The sequence below is a fragment of the Cheilinus undulatus genome, linkage group 17, assembly GCF_018320785.1.
Source record: "Cheilinus undulatus linkage group 17, ASM1832078v1, whole genome shotgun sequence".
Classification (NCBI taxonomy): Eukaryota; Metazoa; Chordata; class Actinopteri; order Labriformes; family Labridae; genus Cheilinus; species Cheilinus undulatus.
Genome location: NC_054881.1, coordinates 19,885,607 through 19,893,854, shown reverse-complemented (window position 1 = coordinate 19,893,854; position 8,248 = coordinate 19,885,607).

The window sequence follows — 8,248 nt, the reverse complement described above, 5'->3', positions numbered from 1 at the left end:
GTTTAGCAGTCAATCATTTCTGTGTCGAATTTCCACTTCAACTTTATGAAGTGTCACCTTGTTGAGCTCAAGCACCATGAAAGTAAGGCCACTGAAAGACAAGAGGTATAACATTATTTTAGTGTCGTTTTAAAAGAGTGAACTATAATGGTTCTGGGTCAGAAGTAAGCTGATGTAAATGAGACATGCGTCCTTGACAGGTATTAAAATAAAAAGGTGCTTTTGAAATTAAAGTGCAGTCATTTTGATTGAGGAAGAATGAAAGGGGCTGGTCTCTCCTGACCTGAATACCAAAATCTTGAATATCAAACAGGGTTTAAATATCTATAAACAGATCTGGAAGATTAAAAGGGCAGCGCAGGTTTGAATTCACTTTGTATCCAATTTTCACTGAGTTGTTCCCTGCGGAGAAGCTTTTATGGTTTGTGAGTATGTATGTCATGTTTGTGTCCACAGGCTGAGAATGTGAGCATGCTTTAGAAAGGCTTATTTACTACGTCTGTTTTATTTTCAATGATGGCGATGGCGGAAAATGATCAATAATCTTACAGAATGGAAGAATCAACAGGACAAGAGAGGAGACTATTTCTATGATTTCTTTTAGGTCGTTCTAGTTTTCATTGACATGGCTGGTTGGAATGGTCACTGGCAAAAATCAATTCAGTCCCCTGTATTTTTTAGTTTTTTTTTTCATTAATATTGACCCTGAGTTGATTCCCTTTTGACCTACAAATCAGAGCGCCCTCCAACAGCAACTGTTCCTTATGGCTACTTCTAGGTAAGATACATGTTTGCCTTGGCCAAGTCTTTTGAGTGCCTCCTGGTCAGATTTTGACTTCATTTTAGTTACATCACAGTTAAAAGGTGTGCTTGGTGTCTGCAATAGCAACCAAAGATAACCATGTTACAATCCAGAGGTAGTTTTCATCCTTTTCCTTAAACCTATAGTTAATTAGGTTTAGGAATATGACAATATATTCAATGATATACCATTGTGCATACCATGATATACCATAGTACAATGTTCTACATACAAAGCGTTTGGTAAGGGCATTCATGACACGGCAATCAGAGCTCCAGTAGTAACCTAAGCTCTACAGGCTAACACTGCCAAAGTGAATGGTGGAGCTTCCTGGTGAATAAAATTCATGCAAAAACAACTTCTCTGCCAAGACAAGCTTTTACTGTGGCTCTTCATGCTTGTTTTAATAAAGACATTCAGTCCAGTTCTGATCAAACTGGCGCTATACTACAGCTAGCAGCCACTGTTTACTAGTACACAGGCAAACCTCAACCATAATGTTGTCAAATTCATGCCAAAGCAGGCCAGGAGAAGAGCCAAATCATATTTTCCGTCACAGCAAACTTTCAGTGTTCTTTCTTGATAAAACTGCTGTTATATTATAGCAACATTCAAGCTAACTACTGCACTATTGGCACTCAGTAGAACTAAACCCCGATTAAGCTACCGCCTTATTCTCCTTAAATGACACTGATTGGACGAGCTGTTTTTGGTTCAGGACAAACATTGTAGATTGCAGCTATGAAAGATGGATTCATTTGATAGATATGGAGGCAAATCCATCTGCTTTGCAAGGTTAGGTAGCATATGCCTTGGGCATTTTTTTTTAAATACTGCTGTAGTACCGTAGATGTCACCATGGTGTACCATGGTAAGTGCCATAGTAATATGTGAGGAATCATGGTACATACCATTATATATACTTTGGTAAGTGCCATGGTATATTATGATACTTACCATAGTACCTCAGAAATGTACCAAGGTAAACCATAATACATACTTTCTGGTAGTTCACAGATTACTAATGGGTCTTTTTCTCTACATTGAGCGGCTTGGCTCCTCTTGGTTTGACTCAGTATGGCAGCCCATTGCGGCAGGGGAGTTGCTTCTCCGCCACCACCAAGCTACATATTTGTGGCTGCGTCTAGAGTTGATAACACAGCGTTTTGGGTTGATGGCGTTAATAGCTGTGCTTCAGTAAGGATTGTTTTGATCAAGAGTTTGCCATTGTTTCTATTTCAAAGTTTCTAAAGAGGTGGTACTTAAAAAGGCGAGGTACCTCCAAATGGCGACAAACCGCTGTGACATCACCCACTTGGAAGTGGGGCAGATGCACTTGGACCCTGCTCCAGAGCAGGACCATTCTGGGTGCAGCTCGGCTCAGCCAAACTGGTGACGGAACAGTAAATCACTACAGCCTGGTGTGGATCACCTGGCCAAAAGTCATGGTGGTAAATCCCCATACTCCGTCACCTAACTTCAGTACCCGAGCTAACACAATGGTTTCATCCATGAAAATCAGGATAAGCCGTTGTGACTTAGTCACTTACCTTATAACTTTGACAGTTTATGTGTGACTTTGTGTTAGATGGGAAATTTGGTGGTAATTAATGAACTGCTGTAGCATTTTGTATAAAGTTTAAATATCCTGGACCAGTCTCTGTACTGCACTCTCTCTGTAAGTCGAACAATAAACATGCAACTTTCTTTATTCTTCTGTTTAATTTGCATTCTCTGACCAATGAACAACAATGTACCAAGTTTGATCACATAACTGTGTTCAGAAGTCATTTGCAGGTGTTTTGGAGCATGTTTAGTGCTGCAGAGATCTTCGTGCCTGGATTTTGTTCATCAGATCAGACAAATTGGCTCTATCTGCACAACAGCATGCAGGAGATGAAGGCAGATACAGATCTGCACATTTTACAACATGCAACACGTCTGGTGATTGATGTCTGGCTTATCCCTGCAGATTATCTGATGTGTTGTTTGCAGTGAGCTAAATGATCGGCCAGGACGCTGGGCCTTTGTGTATGTGGTTACATGAAAATGTGTCATCCCTCCATTAATGCAGCTGCCCAATCTAACTGTGTATCCACGTCAGAGCTTTTAATCAATCACAAAAACAGCAGGGTTATTTTAAGATATAAATCAATTCAATGCTGGGAAAGACTGGATGTGAATGTTGACATTTTAATAACATGAAGTCTGAAACTGAGAAGAGTTCATTTAGATATAAAAATCAATCTGCTCAGTTCAGATTTTTCCCTGTCAAATAAGTGCCATCATCAGGTTTTCACAGCTAAAGCTCCTACAATAAAGAAAAACACTGAATGTAACTTTTCCAGCTTAAAATAGCTGTTTAAAGAAAATTTATCAGCACAATCCTTTGCTTCTGTCAACTGCTTTTAATACTGTGTAACTTTGGCAGCAGGGCTTGAGTCTCTCATGAAAGGTGTATACAGCTTTACAGCACCAGTTCACACAAAAGCTGTGAGCTTAAAAGAAGCCAGTTAGCCTGTCTTGGTACTTTTTAATAGACCAGCAGAGGTCAAAAGAAAGATGGAAGGTATGGAAAGATTTTGAGTTAGTCATCATTGCTGTTAAAAAGAAACAAAGGGAACTGCAGTAGCTGAGCGAAATAAACACAGAAGCAGTGGCTGGGAAGAGGACTGGCCTGGACCGAGTGGAGAGTTGTGGAGGACTTTGATGTGTGGGTAAACCTGTCATCAATTGTCAGATGAAGAGAAACCCAACACAGAATCATGCCATGCAAAAAGGCATTGATTGTTAGGGCCTATAGAGTGAACACCATCTCACTTCCCCAAAGCTGTGAGTACTTGCTCGGGGCATCCTGGCTAATTAGTTGCAGCTGGATGAGAGGAGGACTGTACTCAATTATCCAGAGGCTTTCATCTTTCTTCAGGACCACTCTAAATAAAACAAGATGTTTGGGTTTACTGTTTTAGAAGTGATTATAATTGAGATCATCAGTATACAAAGACTAATGTAGAACAGCTGATGATAAGACTCAATTTTCATTTGTTTTACTGCATTTTAAGGTGGTGTCAGTGGAGGATGTTATTCAACTGTTGTCAGCTTCTAAGTTAGTAGTAGTTAATAGTAGTTAATAGTAGCAGCAAATGTGCTAACAGGCTGACTTAGAGCTAATGGTGGTAATGCAAAGCTACTGCTTTTTTGTGTGTTAAATGTAGCCGAAAATTATGCAACTGACTGTGTGTGTGTGTAATGGTAGTTCACAATTTTCATCATGTTTGTTTAATCAACTTACATGAAGACAAATATAAGAATGCCATCAGCATTCATTTCCAAGTCCCAATCTGTTGGCAAACAGGAGAACAATTACTCTGGTTTACTGGCGGCTTGGTTTCTTGGATCAGGTTTGGAAAAAAAATGTGTCCCCAGTCCTGCTTAACTGTAGACTGGAAGGTGTATCACAGCATTTCTGTTTTTACATGTTTTCAGTTCTTGAGGACTGCCAGACATTTTGCTGGTAACAAAAAGTCTGACCGAAACTTTGGTACAAGTGCAATGGTATTTTTGACTGTGCAGCAGTACATATTTCTGTCATAAATACTAGGGTATTTTGAGTAAACAACTCATTCAATGGTAAAAATGCCATACTGCCCATGGTACTATGGTGCTCATACAATGGTACAAGTTTATATTACCATTTTTGAGATTTGCTTAAAAAATCCTTCTGGTTATAAACTATTTCTGTTTTGCTCATTATTATTGACACACCTAGCAGTGAGAAATTGGAGTCTTTCTTCATTAGAAACATGTTCACAATGTGGTCTTAATAGAAACATCTCCTGGCTAAAAAATGTAGGACTAGAATTTATCATGGACTGACTCACAGATACAGTATGTATAAGAGATTAGATGATAAAGGGTTAGAGCTGAGCGGCCTTGTTCCATCTTCGTAGACTCATTTTGCTTCAGTATTTTTGCTAAGAAAGCCCTAATACGTTTTCTTCAGAGCCAAGTGACTTTTTTCTACTTGTAAGCACATCTACCAAAAGAACCCATTTAAACTGATTTTTTCTGACTTGAAGTAGATGATGCAACACGGAGGAAATTTAACCAAGCTGTGATGTAAATGATTGTATCTGTTCTAACTCAAGGGGTGGTAGCAAGCTCACAAGAACCTGTCATAAGGTTTTTGCCGCAGACTCCTCATGAAAGTGAGCAGTAAATCAGTCTGCTTTTTACACTCAAAAACAGCTGTTTTTTTATTTCATCCAAACGCAGGTTAAACAATATGGAGGCATCTAAATGCTCTCCATACACAGTCACATGAAGAACAGAGAGAGGAGCTCATAAACTACAACAGCCATCCACATACAGGAGGTACATGACTACACAATGTCTGTGTAAAAAGCAGATATCAACTGCAGGTATTGAATGTGAACATGTGTCTAGACAATCGTCTAAGCCTCATGAGGCACCAGTGCAGTCCACACTTGTCTTTCCTTGCATCTTTGTCCGTTCCACCAGGAATACAAGGAGAGACAAGAAAATGAAGAAAGAGTCTACTGGAATGACTGAAACTCTCTAGTCTGATCATCCAATGTTGTACTATTGTCATTGGTTTGGTGTGCAATCACTCAGAGACATTTACGAGCAAACCAAATTATGTGATGCATGAGAAAAATACTCTCATTGGAAGCAAACAGACAAGTTGACATCTGCCTGGGTGTGGCTGCTCTAAAGCCATTATCCAAATCGGTTGGTTAGTTGGTCGATCAGACAGTCAGTGGGTTGGTTGGTTGTATGGTTGGTTGGTTTAATTGGTTGGGTTGGTTGGTTGGTTGGTTTGACTGGTTGGGTTGGTTGGTTGGTTGGATTGGTTGGATTGGTTGGTTGGCTGGTTGGCAGGTCAGTTCGATTGTTTTGGTTTGGTTGGTTGGTTGGTTGGTTGGCAGGTTGGTTCAATTGGTTTGGTTGGTTGGTTGGTTGGTTGGTTGGTTCAATTGGTTTGGTTGGTTGGTTGGTTGGCAGGTTGGTTCAATTGGTTTGGTTGGTTGGTTGGTTGGCAGGTTGGTTCGATTGGTTTGGTTTGGTTTGATTGGTTGGTTGATTGGTTGGTTGGTTGGTTGGTTGGTTCAATTGGTTTGGTTTGGTTTGGTTTGGTTGGTTGGCAGGTTGGTTCGATTGGTTTGGTTTGGTTTGGTTGGTTGGTTGGTTGGTTGGTTGGTTGGCAGGTTGGTTCAATTGGTTTGGTTTGGTTGGTTGGTTGGCAGGTTGGTTCGATTGGTTTGGTTTGGTTTGGTTGGTTGGTTGGTTGGTTGGTTGGTTGGTTGGTTGGTTGGTTTGTTGGTTGGTTGGTTGGCATGTTGCTTCGACTGGTTTGGTTTGGTTTTCTTTCTGTTATTTGGTTGGAATGAGGTTGATTTGTGTTCTTACAACAAACAAACCACACCAGAATCCAAGAAAAGCAAACAGAGACACACATTTTCAAGCAGTCTTAGTACGGTTCTTTACAGCTCTCTACAGCTTTTTAACACCAGGAATTTGGAGATGCCTTGGATGTTATCAAATCTGTGTTTATGAATGAGTAGAAGTGTGGAAGTTGGGGATCAGTTCACCTACCTTGGAGGCGTAATCCATTCATCCATCAGCTGACTGTGATGCTAAGATCAGACTTGGCCTCGCAAACAGGGCAATGGGTTCATTGGACAAAAAGGTATGACAATCACAGTATCTAAGCTTGCTCTGGTCCTCCAGTTTTACTATACTCTTGTGAGGTGCTAGAGACTACACCAACGTCTTGCACCAAGATATTGGTTCAATAATTTTGAGGCTGCAAGAAAATAAAGGGTAACAGCTCTTTTGGATCTGATCTTTAAAACTTCTAAGCCTGATAAAGCCAAGGAATAACTGTTAATTAAAATGTTAATTAACAATATAAGACATAACAAATGTTATTCCAAATGGCATTCATTAGAGGATGAGTATTTGTTTCAAACAACAGTTGTGCAGTCATAACCACTTAACTCATAATGCACCTTCCTCTTCAGTTTACAGCTTGTATGTACAGTACATAAAGAGAATCCTGGTCTGTCTCTCTCTCTTCTAAGGGCATCAGATTTTGTTGATCTTGGCAAACAGTGTCTCTCGCTACTCCTGTCTTTCATTCTCACTTGTCTTTCTTTTAATTTCTCATCTGAGAGACCCCAGGGCTGCAGCTGACATTTCACTGATAGATAACAGCTCCAAGCTCAGCCTGGTGCCAAGGTCTCCAACTGCTCAGATGAATGCGGCTCTCAGTGATCAGAGTTCTCTTGCTCTGGGAGTCTGCACCACCCATGGATCATCCCACGCTGAGGAAGAGAGGAGAACCAGTGGGAGAAAATAGAGTGAAAAGATCAACTCTACCCTTTTTTAAACACCCTGCAGTTAACAGAAACTTCAACAGTCAAATCTGCTCTTTAGTCTAACAAAGCTTTGAGTTTTGTGTTATTAGATCCATTGAAATTTCAAATTTGTTTGTGGTTGTTTTTTGCAGTTTTTGGGGATTTTCTTTTCAGCTGCAATCACAGCACTGAGTCCGTGTGGATCGGTCTCAACTAGGCTTGCACACCTGGACACTGCATGAACAGTCCAGCCACAAATTCTCTATTGGATTTCCATGTAGCTTTCATTGTATGCCTCGTTTCGTTGGCTTGCTGGAAAATAAAACTTCTTCCAGGTCGTAGTTCTCTTGCAGACTAAACAAGACTGGCCTTTAAGGTTTTCTTATATTATATTGACCACGATTGATTTATAAAATCAATGTGAGGGTAAAAGATGTTCCCTTATATTTATACAGTATATGACACATAAGTGAAATTCTCAGCTGGTTGTGTTAAAAACTCTGACAGCAGTAGGGATCAATGATCTGTGGTAGCTCTCCATCTAATAGTCAGAGTAACAACCTCTCAAATAGCCTGTAAATGCCTGTTTTCCCCTCTGCTTCAAATTCAAACTTCTACTCAGACCCATTCCCTACAGGGACTGAGATATAGGCCTGCACAATGCTTTTGCAAAATGCTAACTTGTTAAGGAAACACTCACCATGGCAGCCTGAATACATCACATGGAAAGTGAATAATAAATTATACTTTTCCATCCCAATTTGTTGGCAAAAAGCTTACAGACAGCTGGTGAGTTCTGTGTGAAAACCTCTACAATCTGTCCCTTGGGCAACAATTACTTGCCCCAAAACTTATTTTTCATATTCTTTTGGGATGGAGATTCTGCTCGTAGCCTCAGGCTAACTCTGCCAGCCAAATCACAGAATACGACAATACAGTCTCAAACAGCATCCCTCCAGTCAGAAACCCAGTGTAAACCTGAGAAACACCCAAATCTAATTATACACAGAAGATTTAAAAATGTTGGATTATATTTGGAGTCTAAATCATTTGGCTGCAGCAGTAA